General features: G+C 40.6%; 1 protein-coding gene across 2 annotated transcripts in view; it reads left to right on the top strand.

Moving 5' to 3' along the window:
- The window catches only part of cdh13 (cadherin 13, H-cadherin (heart)), a 387,431-nt gene that overhangs the window by 234,421 nt on the left and 125,258 nt on the right, over positions 1-27,752 (top strand). The window lies entirely within an intron of this gene.

Below are 27,752 nucleotides of genomic sequence, written 5' to 3'. Positions count from 1 at the left end.
CTGCCAGCACAGACCCTCCCCCAGCCCTGCTGCACGCAGCCATGAGGAAAACACCATCTAAGAGCAACCAGAGCCACTAACCAGGTTATGACCACAACCCCTGGGTTAAGCCCTCCAGGGATAACGTCCCTAGGGATTCTCCAGACGCCCTAAGCCCGTCCCAAGCGAAGGCGGGACCAAACCACGACCCCCCACCCCCGCTAGGTGATGGAGCCAATCAAAGGAGCCCAGAGGGATTGGTCTAATGTGGTGGCAGAGGCTGTCTCGAGGCTAATGTGATCTATTAGATGGTTTCTATATTGGCTAGAATTAAGATTATTTTTATTTTTCCAGCTCATAAGGACAGTTTTCTTGGCTGTGCAAAGGGCAGTAAAAACCATGTGGACTGTATTAGTTTCTGTAGTGGCATCATCCAATTTTCCCAGTAAACACACTAAAGGGGAAGTTGGAATGTTACATTTCAGACACTTCGATAAGTCTTCACATATCTCGCGCCAAAACCTCTGAACTGGTGGACAGAACCAAAGAGCGTGGATATAATTGTCTGGTGTATTGCCTTGACAGTGTGAGCAGTTGTTGGAAGATGTAAAGCCCATCTTGAACATCCGATGACCTGTATAGTGCACTCTATGTGGTATTTTGTATTGTATTAATTGCAGACTGGGATTTCTAAACAATTTAAAGGTTTTTAAGCAAATCTGAGACCAGAAGTTTTGGTCTAAGCTGACTGATAAATCTGCTTCCCACTTTGCAATAGGAAGGGATATTGATTCATCTAATTTAGAAAGTGTTCTGTATATTTTAGATAATAATTTGGGGGATTTAAGAGTAAGAACATCTACCGCGCTTGGTGGTGTTTGCAATTCAACTTGACTGAGGTTAAATTTCTTTTTTACTATGGATTTAATTTGTTGATATTCTAAAAATCTTTTCTTGTTGATCCCATATTGTGTAACTAGTCTTTCAAACGGAATAAAGTTTGTTCCTTCTAATATATGTTCCAAGTATTTAATTCATTTACAACTCCATTCTGGGAAATTAATCATATTATTGTTTTGTAATATGTCAGGGTTATTCCAGATAGGTGTACGTTTGCATGGGATTAATGAAGACTCCGACAATTTTAGAAACTCCCACCATGCTGTCAGAGAAGAGCTGATGCTGATGCTTTTAAAGCATTCATGTCGTTGGATGTTTGAGCTGATAAATAGTAGATCTGAAATCTCTAGATCCTTGCATAGTGCCTGTTCAACATCTAGCCAGGGCTCATCTAAGAAGGTATGTTTTAACCATCCTGAGATGAACTGAAGCCTGTTGGCTAAGAAATATTGTTGAAAATTAGGCAGATCTAATCCTCCTCTATCCTTGGTTCTTTGTAGCGTTTTTAAGCTGATACGTGGGGGTTTATCTTTCCAAAGGAACTTAGAAATATACGAATCCAGAGATCTGAACCAATCTTGTGATGGTTTGTTCGGGATCATTGAAAATAAATAATTTATTTTTGGCAAGATCATCATTTTTACTATTCCCATGAGTGATATGGGTAGAGATTTCCATCTAGTCAGATCGCCTTCTACTTTCTTTAGAAGTGGGATGTGGTTTAATTTAGTTAAGTCTGAAGGCTTAGGAGAGACATTAATACCTAAATATTTAATATTTCCAGATTGTAGTGGGGCAGAGGAAGAATTATGGAAGGAGCAGTTCATTGGAAGAACTGTAGATTTTGACCAGTTAATTTAATAATCTGAAGCTCTTGAAAACCAGTTTATTAGAGTAACAGGTGAAGTGTCTTGCCCAAGGACACAACGACCGAGACTGTCCAAGCCAGGGCTCGAACCGGCAACCTTCCGATTACAAGGCGAACTCCCAACTCTTGAGCCACGATCGCCCCACAATATATTTGTAAGGGATATTGGACGATAGCTTGAGGGAAATAAAGGGTCTTTGTCTGGTTTTGGCAGGAGACTAATATTGGCAGAATTCATATTTGGTGGTCTGCCATTTTCCTTGATTTCCTGCAACATTTCGTGGACTACTGGTGCCAAAATCGTCCAGAATTCTTTGTAGAATTCTGCAGGGAAGCCGTCTGGACCTGGAGCCTTATTATTGGGCATACTTATCAGGGCTTCCTGGAGTTCACCTGGCGTCAGTGGCGAATCCAGTGCCATTGCTTGACTGTCTAGTAATTTTGGAAGAGTTACGTTGTCAAGAAACTGATCAATTTCATTTTTAGATGGGTTTATTTGTGGTGAATATAAAGTTTCATAAAAATCCCTAAAAATGTTGTTTATTCTTCCGGGGTCATATATTGTTTCCAGATAAATCTTTAACAGCACATATAGTTGTTTTTTCGTCATTTATATATAACTGGTTTGCTAGAAATCGACTGGATTTGTTACTGTGTTCAAAATTCTGCAAGCGAAGTCTTTGTACTAGGATTTGTGTTTTTTTATTAATAATTTCATTTAATTCTAGTTTTGTTTTGTGTATTTTGTTCATTATTTCTTGATCTTGGTGGGACGCGTAGGCTTCTTCTAAGGATTTGATGGTTTTTTCTAGTTCCTGAGTATTTTTGTTTTCTTCTTTTCATGTGATGGGAAAGAAATTATTTTACCTCTCATCACAGCTTTCCCTGCTTCCCATAGAACAGAAGCTGATGGAACATCATCTTCTGTCATTATAGTCTAAATATGAAGTCCACTCTTTTTTAAAATATTTAATAAAGTCTTCATCTTTGAGCAGCAATGTATTGAATCTTCAGTTTTTACTTGGTGTAGCGTTCTTCTTATGTATTAGTGTTAAAGATACAGGAGCATGATCGCTGACAGCTATAGGATGAATCTCAGTGTCTGAAATGTCGTTCAGCAGTGAGCTGCTGACCAGAAAATAATCCAGACGAGAGTAGGAGTGATGGACATGTGAGAAAAAAGTATATTCCTTACTGTTGGGGTGAAGGGAGCGCCATGCATCGCAAAGACCAAAGTCGCTCATATACTGTTTGATTATATTTGTGGACTGCCAATTACGCCGAGTTCCTGCTGTATTGAGCCTATCCATGTCTTCATTTAGTCCAAGGTTGAGGTCGCCTCCAAGAACAAGTGTGCCATCTAAGTGTTCAGAGAGTGCACTGAAAAATCTGTGGAAGAATGAGGGATCATCAACATTTGGACCATATACACTTACAATACACAGCTTTTTGTTAAGTATTGATAATTTAATAATTAGGAATCTACCTTCTGGATCTATAACTGTATCGAATACTGTAAAATTAACATTTTTATGTACTAATATTCTTGTTTTATTCTAAGCACTGAGGTGCTTTAACTAAAAGACTTAACAATGAAATATGTTTGGAAGAGTCTCCTCAGCCTGTCAATCGTCCACGTTACAGTCGCATCCTTACTTTAAATAACCTCTGTGCCTCACTGTGTATGAGTTTAACTGTACAAGCTGACTGAATCCCTCTCTACTTTTCTCTCTCATCTTTTCAGTCTTTTTTTTTTCTTTTTGCACCGAGAAGCAACAGAAAGGCTAAAGGCAAAAAAAGCCTCTTTGATTGAGTATTGATCTGGGATTGTCAGACAAGCAGAGATGACAAAGTCCACACATGAGAACAAGCCCGTGATCTGCTGTGCATTTTCTGCTGTAATCAACTCTGCAGTCCAGCTGATGTATCCATCAGGCGGGACTTCCACGGTCCTGTCATCTGTCCTGTGTGGCGAGCTGTGATCATGTGGTCGCAGTAGCAGCACTGTCAAACACTATACATCACAAAGGGGTTTTTAACCCTGAGTGAAGTCACTGAGGACATGAAGCAGCATATAGAGGACACTGTGAAGATGCTCGTGGTGACTGTTTGTTATAGACGGATTGCTCTATTAATGAGGTCTGAAAAGAGTTTACTACGTAAAGGGACGTCTAGATTGAGGAATGCTTCTCGACTTATCTTCATTTATTTTTGTTTTATTCCCATCAGCTTGAAAAATGGTTTAGTGATAAAAATAAGTGAAACATATACGACTTGATATAAATAGACTGCTGTCAAAAACATATTTCCCTGAAGCTTTATGAAAATTGCTTTTTCTGAATTCATTTATTTAGATGTGTACTGGTTTGTGCAGACCCACGAGGAAACACCGATCCTGTATTTATGTTCTAGAGACCCAACAGAGAACCTTCTAATTGCCTCCATGAATGCTTTTATGGTTCTGAGCAATAGAAGTAATTTTGGTAACTGAATCAATTCCTGGATAAGTTGGAGAGTAATTGGTTGAAAAAGCAGCTGCAGTTTTGCTCAGAACGTTTTATTTATTTATAGTCATTGACATTTAAGATCATAGTTTCTTCTTGCTTTTTGTATCATTTTTCTTTTAGCAGAGCAATGCAAAATCCAATAATGTTATCCTGGCTTCGGATATTTTAACTGCCAAATGCAAAAGGTACACCTTGCTAGTGTGTGCATTACATGGCAGACACCTACTGTACTGGGAACTACTGGGAACTACTGGCACTCTTTGATATATCTGCCTGATACCTTCACAGCCATCACAGCATCTGACCTGGGTGTAGCCAAGAGGAAAAGAGTTTAAAGATGCAATGCAATCATATTCCTTCATCTCTTATTGAAATATCAAATAATTACTCTGGGCATAGGTTCTCTGCATACTTGCACAATGACTGAAACAAAATGTTAAAACTGTACAATCAAATGTGAGACATGCAGAGGAAACCCAAGCACAGCATAGACACTACTCATCTGTTTTTCCCTTATCAGATGGAAGGACCAGACCAACCAAATCTGCAGTTCACACAGAGATGTTTACCTATTCTTTACATGTAGATGGCATCGAGGTGGGCACGGCGACTTATCTATAATCAATATATAACTGTAGTAAATATAGGCCACTTATTTGCCGCGACATGAAACGAGAAAATATTTTTCCAAAGCAAAAAAGGCTTCCTGCCCCTCCAGCTGCAAAATTGCTACTCTAGATTCAAAAACACTTCACACAGCAGAGTGTAGTCGGCAGTCAGGAAGCAAAAGCAATGCTATAAAAAGTTATAATCAGATTATTTTATCTACAATTTTGGGGTTATTTTGTATGATAACCCATAATAGTAAATAATTGTGCTTCAAACTCTAAAAATTCTTTCATTGATTTTAATGTTTTTGTTTTCTTTGCACCAAATTAAAAGAAAGAAAAAACATCTGACCTGTAATTCAAAGTATTTATAGGCTCATTGTTGGCCCTGACCATATTAACTATATTTTACAAAAGACAGAGATCCTTCATTAGATCAAAGACTTGTTCAAGTAAATCCACTCTGAGCTGCTGCTCAAGCTAAAATTATGGCTCTGCCTCCAGCAGAACATTGCACACTGGCATCAGACTCAAGAGTAGCAGAAGATTATTCCAGTACAGAGAAGCTTCTTTTAAGATCTAATTAGAGGGCAGTGTGTGCCACTTTAAAAACTCTGTGCAGAGACAGAATCAGTTGTATTTACAGTGTAATAAGGCTGATTTCGCAGTAACCATGACATCAGAAGATTAAAACCTCAAGCTTTAATACGCGATAGAAAACAAAATTCATCCCAAACACAGAATTTGCTAAACGAGAATACAAGACACCAGCCTCCCAAAGTAGTGCAAAACTAGGTTGTGTGATTAAAGGTGTTTCATGATAAATAAATGCACAAAAAAGCAAATTTAACGATGAAAGCAACTTTGATATTTCTAGCGTCAACTCGAGGATTTATATAGGATGCTTGTGGGTGTGTTTGATGTATTTTTAAATATGTTTTCCTAAATGCTGACACATCCAATCTGAAGTTGACGTTGATATTTTTAAATTAAATTTGTAACAATCTTAATTGGTAACAAATACAAAATAAAAGCATTCTCACGAACATTTAACTGTCAGTATGTAGTCACAAGTAAATATCAAAGTATCATTTGTTGTTAAATACATTTTTTTTTTGCTGTCTCCTTTTTGACCTCTTATCATTATTATTGTTATTATTATTATTATTATTATTATTATTATTGTTGTTGTTGTTGTTGTTGTTGTTGTTGTTGTTGTTGTATATCTATAGTTATTTGATGTGTGTGCCAGTATATTAGTTCACAACTGCATGTGTACAGTAGAGTGATAAGAAGCATCCTTATTGAGCACCACTGTAGCTCACCCGGCTGTGCTGGCAACTCATCTACAGAAGGCTAGAATCTCTGTTGCCGGGCAGAACAGACTGGGCCTGAATCCAACCTGGGTCCAAATCCAGTCCAGACCAGTCCCCCTACTCTCTGCGCCTTCCTGCTCTGCACTGTCGTGTCACATAAAGGTTAAAATGACAAAATAAATGTACAAAAAAAAGAAACCTTCTTTTCTCTATTAGTTTGACGTTCTCGTCCCATTAATCTGACTGTCCGTCTCAAAGGAGCGCTCAGGTGCCTTATTACTCTCCACCCAGAGGAACGATGACCTCAAACTTGTTTTGAAATTCTTGTGATTGTAAAATCCAGGATCATATCTATTCTATAGCGTACGTGCTTTAGATGTGCACATTTTCTACAGGGCTCTGTGGGAGGCGTGCCATCTGCTGCTGAAATTGTTTATACTGAATGTATTTGGCACCGCAGGAGCTGCGATGGTTCTGCTTTAGTTTTTGACGGAGTCAGATATTTGGTTTGCCACTGCTGATATGTTTTTGGGTGACATTTAATCTTTGCAGTCTTATCGATCTTAATGAGATTTCTGTCCTCTATCACAGAGCGTGTGTGCTTCAGTGTCAGTGGGCGTGGCTGCAGTGGCTGTGATTAAGTGGAAAATGAGTCACCATCAAACTATTTTTTTCCTACATCCTAGAGAATCCCAAACTCTGCTGATCGCGGACGGCTGACTGGACGAGGAAAAGATTGACTCACTAAACATCCTTTATTCAAAAGAGTGCACTAAAATATTTTTGTACATATTAATAGCACCCATAGAAAACAGCATGTTTTACAGGTTTACAGCGAACTATAAGAGTCTTTCTATGGTTATTTTTGAAGCGTTGTGCTATTATTAATCATAAAATACAAGATCATTGGAGACATTTTTACAACTATCCCAACACAGTTTACTGTCATGTAGAAACCTGTAGCGTGAAACTCGACAGAACTTCAAGAAAACGACACAAAATGTGGAATTTGTGAGAAAAAATATGAATTATTAAAAACATGGAAAAGCCACAGATTTATCATGTTTGTGCTGAGTCTTTGGTGTCCACTGGAAACGTCAGCTATACATCGAACCTACTCTAAGCAGAGAGATAACAATTTGCTATATTTGATTTTTGTTTTTTAAGTTACATGACATAAATATTTATTTTACATAATGATGATAATAATGATAGATGTAACCATCAGAAGGCGGGTATAAAGGGATGCACATGGCAGGTTGGGTCCGTGCTGTTGATGCGTACTCGTGGCTCTGCTGTCTGAGCCCCTCAGCAGAGATCAGAATTCATCAGACGAGGAAACTTTTTCTTTTCTTCTTCAGTCTTCAGACGTCCGGCTTTGGTGAATCTGCACAGAGCAGAGATTTCAGGTCTTGGCTGACAGAAGTGAAACCTGATGTTTTTTCTCCTGATATTTTCAAAACACAAAACTTCGTCAAAGTTCAAACTATGGTACATATGGTACACATTATTATTATTATTATTATTATTATTATTATTATTATTATCATCATCATTTTATCTAATATTTTATTATCTATCTAGTTTTATCACATAGCACAAAATCCCCAAAACAGTTAACTGAGGATCTTTATTTTGGTGAGAGTGGGAAGGAAAAAGGAAAAACTTCTTTTTAACAGGAAGAAACCAGCACCAGGTTCAGGGAGGGGGGGGGGGGGGGGGGGGGCAGCTACCTGCAGCTCTTCTTCTGTTCATGTTCGTCAGTCCAAACTGTTTATAGCAGTAAGCTCTTCTGTCTAATTTGCTTTACTTAATGTTGAATTATTAATTGAGCAGCAGAGGATCAATTAATTCCCAGCATGAAAGTATATCTAACATTGATTATTGGTAAATAGTTTTGTGTTACAGTTTTGTGGCAGCACGGTGGTTAGCACTGTTGCCGCACAGCAAGAAGGTCCTGAGTTCAATTCCACCATCAGTCCGGGGTCTTTCTGTTTGCATGTTCTCCCCGTGCTTGCGTGGGTTCTCCCTGGGTACTCTGGCTTCCTCCCACCGTCCAAAGACATGCAGCTTTGTCGGGATACGTTAATTGATCAATCCAAATTGCCCATAGGTGTGAATGTGAGTGTGAATGGTTGTCTGTCTCTGTGTGTTGGCCCTGCGACAGACTGGCGATCTGTCCAGGGTGGACCCCGCCTCTCGCCCTATGACAGCTGGGAGAGGCTCCAGCGCCCCCCGTGACGCTGAAAAAGGATAAGCAGATGGATGGATGGAGTTTTGTGTTATTGTCCTGTGTCACTTTATATTCATTCAACTGTAGTTGACTACAGTGTACACTACACATAACAACGTGACTCGTCAGTTTACGTATCTGCTGGTTGTTGTCGGTGTCTCGTACATTCCTAAAACATGCTGCTGGAAACTTTCTGCAAGTATGAGAGTGCTGTGCTCTGAACGCTGTTTATGCACGAGTCTCTCACCTTTCCAAATGGCGTGCTTCGTGACGGGTGTTGCTGTTGTTTACTGCCATGGGTGAAGGCCGCGGGGTGGCTGTAGTTCAGGAGGTAGAGCAGGGCGTCTGCTAACTGTGAGGTTGATGATTTGATCCCTGGCTGCTCTGGTCTGCATGCTAAAGTATCCCTGGGCAAGATACTGAACCCCAAGTTGCTCTATAATGTGAATGTGTGTGAATGTTAGAAAGCACTTACTGTAGGCAGAAAGAAAGTGCTCGCAAAAATGGGTGGAGGAATTGGAGCTACATCCACTCCATCATCTACCTAGTTTATATTAAATTCAATACATTAACAGAACAATGTTTGGTATGGTTTGGTGCGATATATGAATGCTAGAAACATAACTTATGTTCCTCATGTTAAACTGCTGATCTCAGACTAATGCTATATGCAGACAGTTAGCAGTTAGCACTTGGCAGACATCAATAGAATTATTGTAAAAAGTAATAAATATTGTCTGTGTAAATTGTTCTTGAACGCTATAGTTGAAATCTGAGGTAGGCATGCTTTTCACAATAAAAGCAACCTATAAAGTCTGAGAGAAAACAGCTGCACCTCCTCAGAGTCTGTGGTGGGAGACGATTTCAGCTCGTCAGTCCCCATCAGCTGAGTCAAATAGTAAAATGTGAAGAATACATATCAGATATAAGCAATATCTTAAATGGGGCTTTGTTCTGCAACAACAGACTTTACCTGCTGCATGAAGCCAGAAGTCAGCAGATTGTCAACTGAACTGCATGAAGCAGGTGCATGCATCCTTAGTGGGAGAGGCTTAGTTCAGCAAGCAGGCTGGAGCTGCACGTTTTGGCTTTTTTCCCCTTGTTGCTTTGCTGTGATGTCTGCCTATGCTTTGTTTTAAGCTGGCAATGTGCTCACTGCCCTGAGAAAACTAAGTATATATATGTAGGTTAAATGGCCTCACAGGACCATATGTTAATGCCCCGTTTTGTCTCAAACACAGCTGGAGACTTGCCCCTATATTAAACCTGCACTTTAGTGTTGCCTGTGGTTGCATCAGAAGCCAAACGGGGGAGTTGCAGGGGAGCGGCCTCGGTCTCCACATTTCACAAAACAGGTTATTGTGTTTTGTAGAGTTGCCAGCTTTTATGGAACAGTCACTATTTTACAGCCGGCTTTTGGAGATGAAATTCTTCGATATGGATCTGTACTATCAAAATGGGCTCTTATCTCTGCCACTGGAGATCTTTCAGCCTCAGTCTTTTATAAAGGTCGTTTAGATTTTCTGCTGAAGAAAAATGCAAAATGTTAATATAAATAGAAAAAAGCAGAAAGGTAAAAAACAAACATGTGTACATAAACGCTGATAAAGCCTCCAGTGCCATATATTTTTCTCCTTTTCATAAGTGAAAGGAGACAGCCAGGGAGGATAAAAGGAAGGAAAAAAACATGTTAACCCTGCCTTACACTATCCTTTAAAGAAGTTAGTGTTGTGACCACTGGTGATAAAATGGGAGGACACATATAGGAACAGTGGAGCAAGGTTCTTTCAGTCTAGTATGTCTTTGTCACTGCTGAGGCAGACTCTGAGTGAAGAAGGTGGACCCAAGTGCAGACGCGCAAAATATCAAAACTCAATATTAACTGAAAAACTAGCCGTTTATTAAAGGCTGGACTCAGAAATACAAAACATAGGGTAGAACTAAATCATAACCTAAACTGGGTGAGCTAAACATAACAAAACCCTGGAACATGGAGATGCACACAGACGTAGAAGCCCGAGTTCATAATCTTGGAAACAAGGTGAGTTAACGGATGCTCGGACAAGGAATGAATGAACACACGCAGACTAAAAGCACACAGGAGGTGATCAGGGGAAGTGGAAACACATGGGAGAAACAGCTGACACAAAAGAACAAAACGACGTCACAGTGGAAGAGTAAAACGAAACACAATGAACACAGAAACACAAGACCTCTTCAAAATAAAACAGGAAACACGAGACGCAGACATGACAATAAGAACTTGACAACCTGAAATCACAGACAAGAGATAAGAAAGTGTACTTTATTTTTACATTGACATTTTTACTGTCAAGTGTAGACAGTAAAAATGCTGTAATGCTGTCCATTATACACGAGACTGACCAGAATACGTAAGTGAAACATAACCAGATTGAATTTGAGGCAACTAAATAATGAACCAGCCTCTGACAGTGCTGCTCGGTGCTGGTGGTACAGCAATGGTAATGCATCTCTGCAGGTTTCTCAGAAAGGTTTCCTGTGAAGAACTTTGCAGTTTTAAGGAGATGCAGATAAATGAAGTAAAAAAAGAGGCGTTGTGTAATGTGTTTATGGGGAAAACACAAATAAAAACAACAACAATTATGCATTTTTAGCCTGCACGCTTTAGAATAAAAAGCCTATTGTTGCTTTTTGTATATGATTACTTGACAGTTGTCTCTTTTTGTCCTCTACCACTTTATCCTTTTCTCCTGTGGAGAACAATTTCTGTTCTGTCCAGTTGTCCAGTCAAACACAATGACTTCCACTCTTGGTTTCACTCGTGGATTACAGTAGAAAATGTGAGCAATCCCATTTGTTGGAGCAAATACCCTCAATCTCTGTGGGCTTTCTGACTGTGCAGCATCTATCAGCCATCAATATCAGCCCAAGCCTCTCTGGCTCATCTGTTCATCCCTGCAACTCTTCAATAGTGGGCTATTTAACTGCAGGCAGCAGTCCTCTATTGCCTCTACAATAAAATATCATTGGATGATGTTTTGGTTCACATGGCTCAAGTGTAGACAGTAAAAATGCTGTAATGCTGTCCATTACATTGTCAGTGCTATCTTATCTCTACCCGGATTTATCCACAGTGTTCCCATCGCAGCGTGTTCCAGGCAGCAGGAGTGTTAGCGCCATAACTGTGAGACCACGGTCGGTCAGCCGGGAAAGGGTCAGTTATTTTCTTACTTACCTTTCACGTGCTGCATTGTATTCAAGCATCCCCAAAAACATCTAAGTAGGTTTAGAAAAAAGAACGCTTTGGGTCAAAATATATTCTTTCAAAACCCAGAATTTAAATGTGATGTGAGGATCTTCTTAAGAAACAGCCCTGCAGGCACTGAACTGTCCCAGTCATATTAATCCAGCTGTCGCTGCTCCGATGCCAAAGGAAACCTCGTCTGTACCTGTGAGCCTGTGACAAGCAGTGAGGACGGGATCACCAAGCTGACCCTACTGTCTGATGGCTCAGCATGATTACATTTACAAGACGGCGCTATGTTTGGTTTAACCCAGCAGTGGAAGCTCAGGTGTGGAGCGCGACGTGGAAATGTGCTGTTGCTCTTAATTTACCTCAAAGTTCAACATGCTAAACATCCTGCTGTGATTTTTCTCAACACATTTAAAGAGAAATGTTATCTGCTTTGTTTTGTCACCCTAAAGCAGACCAACTATTCTTTTGTGGCTTCTTAACAAGAACAAAACTGCTGGTTTTGTCTGTCAGAAGCACGAGGACCATTAAAAAAATGGCCTTGGAGTTCATAAAGAAAATATTTGTAATGTTGAAGAGACTGAATTTCCTTCTTCAACACATGAAAACTATTACTTGTGTTACAGTCATCAATTCATTGTGTTGTTGACGAGCCTCGATTTTAGACCTTTATTAATCAGATTTCAAATTTATATCAAATCCAACTTTTGTGGGAGCGCTGCTCTAAATAGTTGTTTTAAGTTGGTTCAATCGTGTCCCGCAGGCTTAAATTACTCTTTTGTGTGTATGATGCAGCACGCTGTAGTCGAGAGAAAAACTTCAATTTAAAGGAATCGGGGCATCCATCAAAGCGATATAGTTTGTCTTTGGTGAGTTAAAGGTCAGTGTGAGACATTTCTGCCCTTCCTGATGCCCTGAAGACATTTTTGATCTTCTGTCAGTGTTTCGTCTGCCGGTTCGTATGTGCTCACAAACCGTCTGAAAACAAAACTGTGAACTCTGTCATAGTTCTTATGTGTTTATTGCTCTTTAAGATATTTAGCTTTCTTTCTGAAACAGTTATTGCTCAGTGAACGCTGCCAGCCAGTAAAAACACAAAACGAAGTATTCTTACTGTCCATTTATATAACAAGTACCACCGGTACTTACCGTAGAGTGATTTTGATATGTGTTTAATACTTGGGTTTGTCTGTGGTGCAGGTTAAAGAATAAACATACTACAGTTGTGTTTTAATTCATATTTGTATAGTATATAGTACTACTGGAAAACTGCTTTATGGCTGATGTATTTCTAATTAATATCCCTCAGTAACCCTGCGTTCATCTTAAATCTCAGTACAAGACCTGAAATTACATGCAAGATAAATGACATTACATTACATTGATTATTACTCTGGGTACATAGGTGTTATGTGCTATTATGTGGTATATAATAAAAGACGGCAAAGCAGGAAGAAGAATGTGTAGAAAAGACTTATTAAACTCTCAGAGATTAATGATAACCTTAATGTGCTTTGTGTACGTTTTTGTCTTTAAATGTAAGAAAGAAAGAGGCCGTAGCTGAAATGTGGCACTTTTTCTACCTCCTTTGCACCTAATTGTGAATTGGATGAAATAAATAGACTTTGTGTCTGGCTCTACCAAACATGTTTGTGACAAGAGTGTAGAAGGCATTCTCTTTCTAACAGCCAAGTATATCATCCTGTGTCACTAGAATGCTGTTCTCCAGCATCCTGCACTGTTGCAAGCTGCGTGTACGGTCATGATCATAATCCTCAGTCAAGGACAAACAAATGACAGCAGAGCACCGGCAATCTGTAACTCTCATCCTGGAACGACTGCTGTAAGTAGTGGAAAGAATGAGGATGACAAATGGACCCAAGAGCACACAACACAGAGGAAAATACTTCACACAAAGGGCATCATCAGGTTTTGATTGTTTTGAGGTCACTGATTGTGTCGCTGCAGGGTGTAACTCAAGAACAGGAAGAGAAAACCGTTTTTTACTTGCTGCTTTTATCATTAAAAATTGTTGTTAATTAGTGTAAAATTGTGCCCGTCCACAACAGCAGTTAAAGCAGTAAAAGGATGAGATGGGCGTGATCTTAATGCCACCACTAATGCTTCGAGCCGCGGTCAAAGGACATGTTGTGCATAAATGAGTCACACCAGAATCTGACAAAACAGTATTGACACCCTGCCAATGAGAATGGACTGAAGGGAAAAGAGGAAATTTCAAGTTCTCACAAATAGTAGTGACATTAAATCGGTCAATAAGTAGAGATTTCTTGGTTTCCCCCTCAGAGTTTATTTCTTTTTCTCCAATTTTCTTTCATTAAAAAAAATTGCCGAGGTAAAGTGCACGTCAGACCTACTTAAAGGCTGAAGTCGTGATTTATTCAGTAAACCACCATCCAATAACAACCTTTTTATACCTTTACCTCTGACCCAGTCTCTCTCTCTCCTGCTTGTCCCTCTGCTCTGTTGTACAGTAGCTGCTCCACACTGATAGTCGTCTTTTTCCTGTGCGCGATCAGATGAATGCTCACTAATAGGTTTTCAGTTTTATTCACTGAGCCCCTGGTACAGAATTAAAGGGGATTTTCCGGCAGTAATTAATTGAAGTGTCCTTTTAAAGGGGAAGTATCTTTTGTCTTGATATAGTGACTGAAGTCATTAGCTGGAACCTCAGTGGTGCAGATTGAGGATTTGTGAATCACATATTCCCTCCAGATTCATTTGGGTATTTTCGAGACTGTATTGGAGGCTTTCGCCCCCGGAGCCAAAAGACTACACAGTCAATTATTGTTAACATTATACTGCGTGTTGTAATGTATCTATAGGCACATCTGCCCATTATACATAATAAAAAAGCAACTTTGTCAGCAATTTTCCCTGTTATTATATCCTATGAATACACTGTAACCACTCTGATATTTGATTAGAACTCTGGTCTAATGAATGACAAAATAAAACAAAATCCTGACCTGAAAAACAACTGATCCAGTTAGTGCTGGAAGCATTTCAGTCATGAACACAACATGCGGGAAATTATAGTTTTGCTACTTGCTGACATTTTTGTTTTGTCTTGGTTTCATTTCAGCCACTTGCAACATATTTGTTGTTGTTGTTGTTGTTTGGTTTGCGATTAAACAAAATTCTCATGAGAGATTTAAACATAGTTGTTAGGATGTTTGGGTGACCCAGGGTTTTTGAGTGTATTATATTATTTATAATTTCTTTGGTTTTTTTGTTAGAGTTCTTTCTTATGGTTTATGTCTCTGTGTTATCCTTAGTTCCTATATCCCCGTGTCCAGTCAGTGTCTGTCTGCCCTGGTCCCACGTCTCTGTTCCCTCTGTAGTGCCTGCCTGTAAGTCTGTGTCTGTAAGTTCAGTCTGTGTTATGTTTCCTGTTTTACTTTGAAAGTCCGTGTCTCATATAAATGCGTCTGGTTTTGCTTCCTTTGTCTCGTTAGGCCTGATTTGCCCCAGCTGTGTCTCCCTCCTGTTGCCCATTCCCTGATTGCTCCCTCTGTGTATTCAAGCCCTGTGTTTCAGTTTGTCGGTGTCGCGATCTACTCTTACCTACCCTCACTTATGCTGTGTGTTTTGTTTTTCCTGCCTGCGTTGTTGTTTGTACTTTGGAAGTTTGTTACTTTGAGTTCACGTCTGTCTCCGGAGTCGGCACTTTGGGTCCTTTTCCTGCCTGCACACAGCCGTTTCATAACAATAGTTTCACTTTTCCAGACAGAAAGTGTATTTGTAAACTGATTTCTCGCTGTAGATAATTCTTACACTCACTATCATAATAAACACAAACACTAGAAGAGTGAAGGTCTTTATTCTTACCAACTAATTAAAGTCTGATAAAGTCCGACTGTACAGGCAAGTCCTGAATTTAAACAAAGATACACAAAGCACACAGTTACTGAATGACAACCTTCTCACAGACTTGCTTTATAGTCTCAACCAGGCTGTACTCGCTTGGGTTAAATGGGTTGAAGGCCACGCTGTGAGTCATGTAATTTTCCTACTCACGAAACCACTCAGGGGCTCCAACAGCCAGAAGAATCTATCTGTTATGGTTCTACATCATTTACTCAGGTATTTTCTTCAATTTGTACGCTGCCTGATGATTGGTCCACTGATGATAGCGCCAAGAATAAGTAAAAGACGAATGTTGTGGCTTAGCATGTGTGAGGGTGAAAATGAAACACAGTACCATATCAAATTTTGCTAAGCTCCATGAAATAATACCCACTTTCTGCAGGTCTGCCATTGTCTAGCTCTTTTGTGTAATCTGTCTCTTAATAGTTGGCATACTTCCTGCATAAAATCCTGTGTGAAAGGTTATGATCTTTCATTCTAACAGCTCTCCGGGGTCTTGCATTTTAATAAGTTGCCTTGAGCCTTCGGTTCATATTCCTTAGTCTAGTTAAGATGGAGGCCTCACCTTATGAGTCAACCTTGGCTAAGAACCTCATCCTTAAAAGCAGGGAGCGGATAAGAAGCGCTGGCTGCTGCTTCTTTTTTAAACACACACGATGAAACTGGTAATGGGAATGATTAGCTTTGCATTAGGCAGTGCCAGTAAGTGTTTAATAAACAACTGTATGAGATTTAATGATCAAATACAATCTTTTTCCACCAGGTGATCATGAATCAGACCCCCCATACTCTCTACAGAGACCTGTGCACAGTCTCCAGAGATGCCCCTTGTAGATCTCGCCTGTACAGGCATGCTGAGTAGCAGCAGACGCGATCAGCTGAACACACAGTTATTAATTAAGCCTAAGAAAAGGAGAGCGATATTCTGTTATTTGCTTGCATCCCCAGATTAATGACTCGTTTTTAAAACCGTATTCTTTGGCAGAACATTAAAAGCATGAAGCACTTGGACAGGTCTGGTGGCATCACAGCCACGGGGTAATTACGTTTTCTTTAATGATTATTGGGATCATGTGGTGTTTCTGCTAAAATCCCCCATTAATCAATGGACGTAGGTTGTGAGTTTCCTGATTAGTGTTGCAAACGTGCGTTATACACAGCTGATGCATTCTTCAAATATCACATTTGGTTAACCCTCAACCGTCCACGTTGTTCAGTGACCACATTTGTTTTTCTTGACCAGTGTTTAGCTTCCTTGTCTCTTCCCTTCAAGCCTCCATCCTGCTTCTAACCAGTTTTGTCCTCCTTTTTCTACCATTTGCTTTCCTTCTTTATAACTCTCTTTTCTCATTTACATATTTATGTGTTTGTGGTGCTTCAAAAAATAGTTGTTTATCCTTTTTTCTTTTTCTCTCCATTACTATGAGGTTCTTGACCGCGCGGTCTGACATTTATAATTCTTTCCCTCTCCTTTCTCTCCCATTTAGTTGAGTTTTCTCTCCACTCGCTTCCTCTCTGCTCTGTTTGGGGTCATGAAAGAAGATGGTTCAGCTGGTCATTATGCTCTGCGGAGTGTCTTCCAGCCTCAGGGCCTGACATTTGACTCCTTCATGGGACCTGTAGCATTCATTATGCTGGCAGGAGACGAGGGGACGAGCAAAATATATGCAAATGGAAGAGGAGTGTAGTGGGCTCCACTTTATTCTAACTGAGAAAGCTCTCGTTAAACTCCCCAAAAATACTTTATATCTACAAGTTGTGGATGGGACAAAATCATTTAATCTTCTTAAGAAAGGAAAACAAACAAGTCCCCTAAATCAAGTTGTATATTTGTTATTAACCCTATAAGATGTCTGAATATCGTTCAGTATTTTTATGAGGTGTTTTTGTTTCTTTTTTCCTGAATTCAAAGACCCTGCTACTCAGGTGGTGTGACTGACACAAAACTGCCAAAAGCTTTATCTCTGCAAACAGTGGGTGCCGTTAAAATGGATAAATGTGATTGTGTAGCTTCAAGAAATAGAATTTGAGTGACTTGAGGCATCACTGGAGGCGAGGTTCAGGCACAAAATGCAAATGATATTAGTTTTGGCTTTGACACTTTATTCAGCCCGAGTGGAAAGAAGTCACTAAAGAAAAGAACTGTGTGGAGAAACAATCAGTATTCACTGTCAAATAAATGTAAAGAGATATAAATAACAGCAGTTGTTCAATGATGTAGAAACAATAACAAATAATAATAATAATAATGTACTTTTTAATGAAAAATAGTAAAACACAGAATGTGAAATACAAAACAAATAGACAAACCAAGTGAAGCAATAAAGCTGTAATTATATTTCAGGCGATAACGATATCTATCACGATATCAGCCAAATAACTATATTTGTAAGATTTAAATGTGCCGTTGCTCACAAGTAAAATGTGAAATAATCAGCAGCTTGTTTTGATTTAAATATTTATTTCCCATAATAAGTTCAACAGGGTAGATGTACTTAAGGAACATGAGACTTTTTCAGATAAATGAAGGCAAATATTGCAAACTACACAAAAGGCAGCCGCTAAAGCGTTTAAGTTTCAAAATAGAACAAACGAAACAGACTAAATTGTCAATTCCACTTAGAAACAAAATATTAATTCTAAAAATAAATCTTAGTTTGTTTTACAGAAGAACAGACAAAACTGACTAACTTTTGTCAATATCAAATAAACTGAGAACTAAAAGGAAATTCTCAATCTCTCCTTGTTGTATAGCTGAGCTTTTCAAACAGTTGTAACAGTTACGTTAGTCTGACAAAAGCCGAATGACGAATCAGTGCTTCCAGTCAGAGACTGAGCTGCACCGCTTTATTGGATTTCCAGACTTGCTTTCTACACATTTACAGTGCAGCTACTCTGTTTTTATCAGACTTGAAATAGCAGAAATACCTTCACACTGCGGAGCTTCTGTGGCTCTTCCGTTGGACAGTCTCTCCGGCATTAGAACCATCATCTGTTTTCTCTTCGGTCACCTTCGGTCACGCTCTCGGTTGATGTTTCTCTAGTCGGCACAATCATTTCCTCCATTACCGGGCAGCATGGCGGCTGGCTGCTTCCCAAACAAATACACATGTGCGGCTTGGCACTTGTGCTGTACGTAACAAGTCATGTGACGTGACGCTGCGGCTGTGATTGGTTCGGCTCTGCGCTACTTAATTTGGATTGGCTGTTCTTTTTTTTTTTTTTAAAGAGGACAAGAGTGGTGAGGTCCATCGCAATAGTTTAATTTTTCTATCGAGAAAAAGTTATTTCGCAATACATATCGTTATCGTTCTATCGCCCAGCTCTACTTGAAACATTTTGAGAAAAAATGTAACTGATTCCTTACTTTCAGCGAGTCGTACTGGATGGAGGAGCTGATGGCAGCTTAGAAGCCTCAGCTTCATACTCTTTAAAATTGTGACTTCAAGGTTCAAGGTTCAAGGTTCTTTATTTGTCACATGCATAGTTATACAAGTATAACACACAGTGAAATGTAGCCTGACACGCTCCTCGACATGTGCAAAAATTGGGGGGGGTAGAGGAAGAACATTATATATATATATATATATATATACACATACAGTATATACACTGGGTGAATGTGCAGTAGTAGCAGCAAGCAGGTGAATTCTGTACATTAATATGAATAGACATCTGACTATTTTACAGGATAGACAATATAAACATATTTAAAATTAAAGGAATTGAAATGTACATTGTGCCTTGGTTTAGTGTCTGGAAGAGTCCTGTCTCAGTCAATTATAGATGATGTGAGAGGGCGGGTGTGTGTGTTTAGGGCACGGATGGCTTGGGGATAGAAGCTCCTCTTGAGTCTCTCTGTCCTTGCCCGGAAGATGCTGAACCTTCTACCAGATTGCAGAAGTTGGAACAGTTTGTTGCCAGGATGGGACGGGTCCTTCAGTATCTGCGCTGCTCTAGTCCGGCATCTCCTGGTGTAGGTGTCCTGAAGCGGGGGGAGAGCAATCCTGCAGCAGCGTTCTGCTGTACGGATCTCTCTCTGGAGAGCTTTTTGGTCCTTCACACAGCTGTTCCCAAACCACGATGTCATGTTCTGTGTGAGGACTTAATCTTTCTGATAGGTTGGAATAAGTGGGACATTTTACTTGAGCAGAATCAAAGATCCAGAGTGTTTACGACACATTGTGAGTTCTGCTGTCGAACGTAGACGTCCTGTTAGGAAACAGTTTGATTGAACTCCTGAAACTGGTGGTTTTGGAGGTGGTGTGTAATTATCACTCAGTCACAAAAATATGAACGTGTGGTCTGATGTTATATATGTTGTTCACTTCCATCACGAGTACTCGTGTCTTCAGATCTATTAATTCATACCTGCATCTTCATTAAAAAATGTCCTCAGTAGATTCGTCCCCTGCTGTGTATTTAGATTTACCAAAAAAACTTTCATTAACTACTTTCAAAGATTCCCATTTGTGCCTCATCTCAAATCAACCTAAATTAACAACCCAGTGATTTCCTCTAACATAATATCAGCACAAATTAGGGTATTTTTGTCATTTATCACAGTTGCTGCGACCCATCTTCAGGTCATAACATGGAAGAGGCATTAACTTCCCCAAAAGCCAAGCAGCCACAAGAAGTAGCAAGAAGTACTGTTTGTTTTGGGTCGACGGCAGATTAACAGTCAGATCCAAAACTTCAGACTGAGCCTATAGACCAAACAAAACAAAACTAAGCTCCAAAGTGCACACAAATGACTTTATGAAGCAAAAACCTGACCTCTGTTGTTTAATCAAAAGACAACAGAAAACAACAGTCGCTGGTTGGGCCTTCAGGGAAGCGAATGATCCTCCTTTGATGCTGCAAAGGTTTTTCTTTGCTCCTGAATCACAGACTAACTGTGTCCTCCTGTCACAGCCAGCGTGTCCTGAGCATCAAATGTGGCAAATCAACAATTTGTATGTAGTTTGAGTTGCTTGTAGTCATGTTTTGGTCCTTATACAGCCTCGTTTGCACTGCCAGAAAAAAGTGGATGCTGATGTTCTCCAGGGCTGCCGTTTGTCACTGATTTGAACTTTTTTAGATTGAGTTTGGTCGTCTCAGGATCTTGTCTGTCATGTTTATTTATTTATGTATATTTAACCCCATTAGCTTCCACAGTAGTGGTTGCTAGTCTTCCTGGGCCCCAAGTCATCAAGTGTAATCTAATAAAACATTACACAATAAAGTAGATGCAAAAATTGTGCGAGGTTTTACAGTTGTAAAAATGTAAGCACGCGAATATCAATATCATTGAGGCACGACACCCAAGAATCAAAAACGGTTCACAGCTTTGCCCACTTACAATATTTACAATAATTAAAAACTGAGTAAAAAGGCTTTTAAATGTTTGGTTTTTTTTAAATTATGAATAGCAGCTAGTTCTCTAATTGGATAAGGCAATATTTTATTCCACTTAAAAGATGCTCTAACTAAACTCAGTTACTTAGTTCAGTTACTTTTGGCTCGAGGAATTACTAAATTGCGCTTTGTTAAAAATTATGTATTTCATCTGGATACTGCAGCTGAGCAGAGAACAAACGTGGTGTGTTTAACAGTATTATTCTCTTTATTAATAAAAGTAAGCCTGGGTGTAATTTAGCTTGGACAGGAAGCCCAAAACGTTTATTATGTTATCATTTTATTGATACTGGTATAGTGTGAACATCTCAACACTAATCTGGCCGCCTTATTCTGGACTAACTGAAGTCTGTTAAGATCTGTCTTATCAGCTGCTGACCAGATGATCTTTCATGATTGAAGAAGTGATGCAGACAGAGCATCTCCTGGCCGTAGCTACGCCCTGTCCCATTTTCTAATAACAGTCTATATGCTGAGACCATGAATGGTGCTGATTTATGGGAACATGCTGGGAGGCATCTAAGTTTACCAGAAAACGTTATAAACAAGTAAAATGATTTCTCTGTCATGAAAACAAATAGTTTATTAATAACTGTTTCTACATTATGTAATACTTAAATTAAAAACTGATGATAAGTGGGTTTTATAAGTGACACTATTGCAGCTTAATGCCAAGTTTCTCTCAGTCATTTGTATTTCTTTGTAAATAATTTCATACACTTCATTTACTTTTTCAATTATTGAGTTAAGATTAGATATCATTACCAAGCGTTGATTGTCATTGTGCAGACTGAGCTTGTTTGGACGGATATTCTGTTCATTAGTTTAGAGTTATTCAGTCCTATTAGCGTCTGTGTCCCCCCGGTATGACTGGGAGGGGTGAATAAATGCCCCGGCCTGCCTGTCAATCACTCTAACCCAGCGGTCCCCAACAGCCGGGCCTCGGACCGGTACCAGTCCGTGAGTCGTTTGGTACCGGGCCGCGAGAGTTGAGGCTCAGGTGTGAAATGTCTGGTTTTCAGGGTTTTTATCGGTTTCCAGCGTTATTTTGTTATCCTTTTTATCGTTTACTCGGTTTTCCTGGGTCTTTTCATGTGTGTTATGAATAAATCTTCTTTTTTTCGGTACCGGTGCTAGTTTTAGTTTGTTGTATTTATCCGCGACACCTTACAGGCCGGTCCGTGAAAATATATTCGGGCGTAAACCGGTCCGTGGCGCAAAAAAGGTTGGAGACCGCTGATCTAAACTGTACGTAACTGGAAAACACATTCTATGGTCCTTTCCAGATGATGCAGAATATTTGTGCTTTGTTCTTCTTTTCTCAGCACTCGTATCCCCAATGAATTGTTTATAATTTGGCTTTAACCAGTGATCCAGTTGTAGTCTGAGCCGATACTGGCTGAAAAGATGGGATGGAGAAATTGCATTGTAAAAGAGGCAGGAGAGGGCAGCTGGACTGTATTTCACTCCATTTACTCGGCTGTCAGCTTGGGGCTCATTATCTCATATTTAGTTTACGTGCAGCACAGCTCCACAACAGCTTTGCACATCTCCGGCTTCAGCTGCTGCTCTTATTGCTCCAGAATTCATTTACTTTGAGAAGTTTTTGACCAACTGAATTGTCAAACTTTTGGAAAACAACAGTCGCTTCATTTCCCAGCTATAAATATTGATTCCTATCAACATTTATGTCGCAAATGAGAAAAATATTAAAACTGAAATCAAGTTTCAAATAGATCTCCACACAGTGGGAAACGTTGTCCTGTACACTCAGAGCCGTAAACAAGTTTAAATTGCTTCCCACACGGGGAGGTCGGGATTTGAAAACCAGGAATTGGTTGGCAGAGGAAAAGTAGTTTGAACCACAGAAACCTTTTACTGACTCGATGGCATTAGATTTCATTTTTGACTTTTCATTAATGATTTTAAAGCAACTATTTTCTTTTCTGGGGTGTTCACGAAGATTAAAGCGAGAACACACAAAATTTAAAAGGTCATTTATAACTTTACAGAAAATGGGAAATCGCTACGGTGATTTATGCAAAATCGAGTTTGTAACGAGCTCCAAAGTCAGTATTTGTTATGATCTTCTTGATTTTTTAACACTCTGTGAAGATCACTGACATGATGAAGAACAAACTCCTTGTCAATCAGATATTTTCCACATGGTGTTGCATAGTGTTTTCAAATGTGACGATTCTGCATTTATAATTCCATCAATTTTGACAAGATCCACAACAGCACTGGCTGAAATACAGCTCCTATGAAAGAGGGCCGTGGAGTGCCTGCAGACACAGGGGAGGGCAGGGTAAGCTGCAAAGAAAAATACTGTTAACACAGCAGTGTGTGGGGGGGCCACAGCCCCGTCCTCCAGGGCATGAAGCAGGTATGGAGGAGATCAAAACTCCAGACATCCAGAGGCCCCCAGAACACAAGAGACCAAGGAAGACCAACAGAGGGGCAGCCGCGCCACTGTCCCAGTAAGAGCTGAGGAGAGTCCCAGATGAGGGCTCGCCCAGCAGCCGCGGAGCAGAAGTCAGGGGGAGTTGCAGTGACGCGCCCGTGAGCTCCGCCGGCCCCCAGCTGCGCCTGAGTGACCGAGCCCTAGGCCGAGAGGCCGGGGGCACCCCACCTCCAAAGGGGCCCGAGCGAGCCCCAGGCCCCAGGCCCCAGGCCCCGACAAGCGGCCGCCAAGGAGTGAGCCGGTGTGTACCTGGACGCCCATCCCCGGACACAAAGAACCACCAACACACCGACACCTGAGGGAGTCCGCCACCGACAGGGGAAGTGGTGGTGGGTGGAGATAGGCCTCCAAACCTTGGAGGGCCTGAGGTGTCCCCAGAGAGGTGGCGTCTGATACCCAACCTGACATATAGACACAGACATACAGGCACACACAGACACAAACATCCATTCCCACCCTCATGCTCTCATATGCACTTACTCCACACTCAACCAACGTGGAGACAGACATAAAGAGACGCTGTACACACAATCACACTCCCCAAGCGTACTCTACAAACCGGGTCTAGGTACCCTTGCCCCTGGAGGGGGGAATTGCACCCAGACCCAGGTGGTGTTACCCTTTTCCCTGCGGTGGGGAGAGGCAGACTACCCCGACTCCGCAGCAGCAGGGAGGCCCCCACACCCCAGACCGCAGTCGGACGGCCAACTCCTCCTACTAGCCCTCCCGCTCCAGCAGGCCGCAGAGAATGGGGGTGGGAGAAGACTCCAAACCTCCCTCCACCCGCTCATTGTAGTGTTGATGCATGTGTGTTCTAAGGTGCAATTAAAACCCAGGAGGGCATGGAGCTACCTGCCAAGGAGCAGCAGGTAAGCGCATAGTCCCTCCTGCTAACCCTCAATGACTACGTGTATTTAAAATTGAGAGGTGGGCAACGACGTCAGGGGTGGGGTGTACACCCTGATGGTGATTTGGACTCCGTGATTGTGCCCACCCCCAAGATCCTATATGTATGTGTAATGAGAGTGTGAATAATGTGAATGTCTAAGTTGTGGGATAAAATTGAGGCAGAGGCAGCCAGAAGGGGACAGAGGGGGGGGGGGGGGGGAGCCTCCTCTGCACCCTGGTGACATACCCCTACTCCAAGGCCCTGCATGTGTGGGTGGTTGTGGAGGAGCGGGAAGAGGGAGGCTATGAAGTATTTCTAACAAGCATCCATCACAGAGTGGATAAAGTTTTCACATCCAGCTTTAAAATCGAAGTCGTGCTTTGTACTCTCGTGCACTCTTATCTGTGCTGCCATCTCTTCACCGCGTTCTCCGTCTGAATATGTGGCTCTAATTCTTTGCACCATTAAATTGATTTTGGATAACACAATTTATCTTTGAACTCTTTGATCTCATTCAGGCCTGAGAATAGAAAGGGTCAGCTCTTGGTCTTTTTCAGTCACTTGACTGTGATTAATCTAAATCCATTTTCTGGTTCTCGAATCTCCACCGGACATATTAAATAACTAAAAAATAATAATTCCTATCGCTTGTGTTCATGCGATTGCAGTGTAATACACAGCTCACACTCGTACTAAAATCACATTTATTCTCCTGTCTCGTCTCGTCTATGTTCTCTTGCTTCATCTTGACTCTTGACTCTGTCAGTTCCCTGGTGGCGAGCACAGATCTGGCGGCCCCCGCTGATTTCCCTTGGTGTTTGAGAAAGATATAGCAGCTAGCTGTACGCAACGGCACATAGTCTCACGAGCCCGTGTGATGAAATCAATCCACAACATGTGTATCTGGTTTCGCTTCGTTTCGTGTGTGTATTGTTAATCTTTTACCTCAAAGCCCCGCTGCTTCTTCTTCTCTGTTTTTGTGGACTGGGCCAATCATCATTCTGAAACTTGATAGAAATGCATTACACAGTGTTTACGCTCACTCTGCAGTCTCCATCTTAATTCTATGATTTCTTTCTACATGCAGTCTGAGCTGCTGTCATCCGCAGCAAAGCAGATGGGTTCAAGTGATAGCAGTAATGGCAGTCCTGTGCAGTCACATCCATGTAGCTATCCAATGCAGTTAGGATTGATTGAGCTCGGCTCCTGCTAGAGGATAAAGCTGATAAGAGAGGCCAATGACTCTTCACAGACGCTGCCCACATGGTATCGTATGATTTAACAGGCATCAGTGTTAGAGGTAAGCATAGTCCCATTGTCCTATTACAGAATACTAGATGTTTATCACCAGCTGATTGATGCTAATGGCTGTGTTGCATCCTGCACTGATGAATGCGTACTGGTTACATGATGCTCATTTGTGAGAGGAATTATGGTATCTGATGAAGACAGTAATCACTGAGAAGGTCAGCTTGCCTCTGACATCACATAAAACACGGAGTACGACTGTGCTGCGTTCAAGAGACCTTCAGGAGAATGAGAACATAATTCACCGATATCTGCTCAAGATAACCAATTTAGTCGACGTGTACAACGCTCTAATTCGCGTCCGGTTGGTGTGGCTGTGTGCAAAACCGTGCATGCTCACGTTGGCCATCATGTGTGTTTGTGTGCGCTCATTCTAAACGGTGAAGTGGAACAGAGTGCAGGTAATGAGGGAGATGGGACGGTGTAATTATACTGCAGAGGGAGGATTAGCGGTTTACTTAACCATTAGCAGGTTCACCTTGAAGTGCAAATGCCAGATGGATAAAAGTCACACCTCTTTGCCCTTCATTACCTTCAACTGGACTAAAGACATTTGCTCCTAAGCCACTTTTACTTAGTGTAGACTTTGCATATTTTCCATTAGCTCTTTTGTGTCTTATTTGAGTAGTTTGGCTAATGCAGTGTGGCAAAGTAGTGTCGGATATTAAGAAGAGGCATGAAACGAGATCGATGCTCATGAGCCGTGCAGCGCGATGCTGTTATTTAGCACTTATGGGAATGTTTTATTAAATCTGTGGGTCAAATAAGAATCAGAAGGGATTTATTGCCAAGAAACACACAAAAGCTGAGTTTGTCAATATCAAAAAAGAAAGCTTCATAAATTTCTGTTTTCATTTACCTCCGAAAACATAATCACGTCATCCTCCAGACTGTTTGAGTCACTAAGAATTATTATAGTGTAATATTGCTAAATGTTACAATCCCATTATTTAAATGAATACTTTCACGTCACAAAAAATAAAAAGAAACAAGGTGGTGTTGAAATCATACCAAGGACAACAACAACACAGAGGACTGGATTGAGAGGAGTTAATAGACACGTCTGCCTGCACTGGAGAAATGGAAAACTCCGTTCAGACACACAACCGTGTACGCTCTTATATTTGATTGAGTTTGTGTGCATGCATGGATGCATAAATCTCTGCTGCTGCTCGCGCACATGTGTGGATGGAGCGCGTGTCCCTCTGAATTGGTGCGAGTGTATCTCATCACCGAAAGGAGACAGAGATTGAGGGCTGAGGGTGTGTCGAGGATTGCCTCCTATTTTAGCTCAGCTGTGGAGGGCAGGATTTCCATTTTTCTTCCCATTACCAAATAAAGTACACCCTGCTGTTAGAGCTGACACGAGGAAGAAAACACATTAATAGCAAAGGGTAACTTTTTAAGCAGCTGTCACGGCAGGAGCAGCTTGAAATATTGCTTTTCAACCATCTACTCCCATGATTAATATCATTTTGGGATTCCTAACAATATAAAATATCGAATTCAGCTGATAACAGACATCATGTAGGTGATGTTATGTTAATTGTAGATTAGGTGAGTTACATTCAGTTTTACTAGCACAACAACATCCCAGAATACTGTCACGGTCTTTGAGTTTTGAGTGTTTGGATTTTAAAATTCTGCTGACTTAAATCTTTTCTGTTTATTTTCATGTATTTATTTCCTTAATATGATCAGTGTTTGCTTTTTATGTCCGAGTTTTCCTTTTGTTGTTTTAGGTTTACTTTTTTTTACTTTGCTATTTAATTGTCTTCTGTGATTTGTATTCACTTTTACTTCCTCCCATGTAACTGCATTGATAGTGTTTCCTGCCAGCTCCGTCTGTTCCCCGTGTGACGGTAAAGTCCATTCGTTCCTTAGTTTAGTGTCTGTTAACCTTCCGTCAGTGTTTCTTGCAGGTTTCTGGATCCTGCATCCTTTTCTGTCAAAATAAGAACTTGCCTACATGACAAATACATTTCACAGTTGGAAAAAGAAGAATTGTAAAAACAAAAATAAAAATTTAGTAGAGTTCCTGTGACTCCTGTAGTTTAACATATTGCCAAATGTTTACCTGAGACTGATTTCAGGGTATTTTAATCAAATGTGTTTCTCTTGTTGTTCTTATTTGCTCATTTCTTAGTGAGTAAAGAC

The sequence above is a fragment of the Astatotilapia calliptera genome, chromosome 7 (genome assembly GCF_900246225.1).
Source record: "Astatotilapia calliptera chromosome 7, fAstCal1.2, whole genome shotgun sequence".
Taxonomy (NCBI): domain Eukaryota; kingdom Metazoa; phylum Chordata; class Actinopteri; order Cichliformes; family Cichlidae; genus Astatotilapia; species Astatotilapia calliptera.
The sequence above is the reverse complement of the archived record's forward strand: the minus strand, read 5'-3'. Positions and strand labels throughout refer to the sequence as shown.